The sequence below is a fragment of the Electrona antarctica genome, assembly GCF_951216825.1.
Source record: "Electrona antarctica genome assembly, chromosome: 18".
Taxonomy (NCBI): Eukaryota; Metazoa; Chordata; class Actinopteri; order Myctophiformes; family Myctophidae; genus Electrona; species Electrona antarctica.
Genome location: NC_136799.1, coordinates 29,889,636 through 29,890,848, shown reverse-complemented (window position 1 = coordinate 29,890,848; position 1,213 = coordinate 29,889,636).

Genomic DNA, 1,213 nt, shown 5'->3' with positions numbered 1-1,213 from the left:
AACCCCCTCAAGGACCACTGGTGGTCCAGGGACTCTCCATCATTTAGCTGGGGACCACCTGGAACCCCCTCAAGGACCACTGGTGGTCCGGGGCACTGGTTGAAAACCACTTCTGTAGGAGTTCTCTCTCCGGATTGGATCAAATTAGTACCTCAACCTTGTTTACTAAAGAGCTGTAGAGAGTCAGACAGAGATCTCTGTTACTGAACAAACTTAGTTAGTTTATAGCTATGACTGCTATCATAATATAGTTATTTAACAAATCTATCTATCTATAAGTTTTAAGGTACAACATTTCAGACAGCACAGACTAATTGGTCAGTGCTTCAACCATTTCCTGAGCAATGTTCAGTCACACATTAATTTCCTGTTTATCATTAGTGTTGCTGAGCACATGTAAATTACCCAATACAGGATGCTATTTTGTCCTGATAAGGGTATTAAGATCTATGTAGTTTTGCTTTGAATGTATGATATACTTAGGCTGTATTCAAGCATCGTTGATATTAGAATAGTGGTAAATTCATAATAAGGTGTTCCCCATCATTTTCCCCATTGTCAATGCATTTTTCAAACATTTAAATGTTACCCAGTACGTTAAATGTCCCACACTACAATAAGCAGTATATTAATCTGTCTGCCCATAGTGAAAACTCATGATTTAAAGTCTGCTGGACTGAACTGATGGGGCTGTCTCAAGTCACTCCCTCATGTTGCTTGTCTGTCTCCTTCTGTTCCCTACTGAAACAAAAGGCCCCTCCTTTCTGACCTTCTCTTCCAATTCCTTTCGAAAAAGAACCAAGCGAAGAGTGCACAAGGAAACAATCAAACACTTTGAAGATTCAGCCTCTCTTCCTCTCTCTCTCTCCCTCTCCCTCTCCCTCTCTCCCTCTCTCTCTCTCTCTCTCTCTCTCCCTCTAAGCACACATAAGTAAGTTACCCCTAGCCTCTTATCCTGGATCAGATCATGTTTTAAGCCCCGCCAGTGGTTAACATGTGAAATAGTCTTTAGTAAAGCTGATCTAAGATCTGTAGCAGTCAGAGCGTCATCAGAGAGCAGTGAGTGAGCTTTGAGGAGGCGGAAGGGGGCAAGTCCAAAATTCCTCTGCATGTCCCGCCCTGTCCGTGTCCTCTCAGCCAATCACCCTCCCCTCTCTCAGCAGCCCTTGCCTGTTCTGCTCAACTCTATGGTTCTGCTCCTGCTCCACAGAAG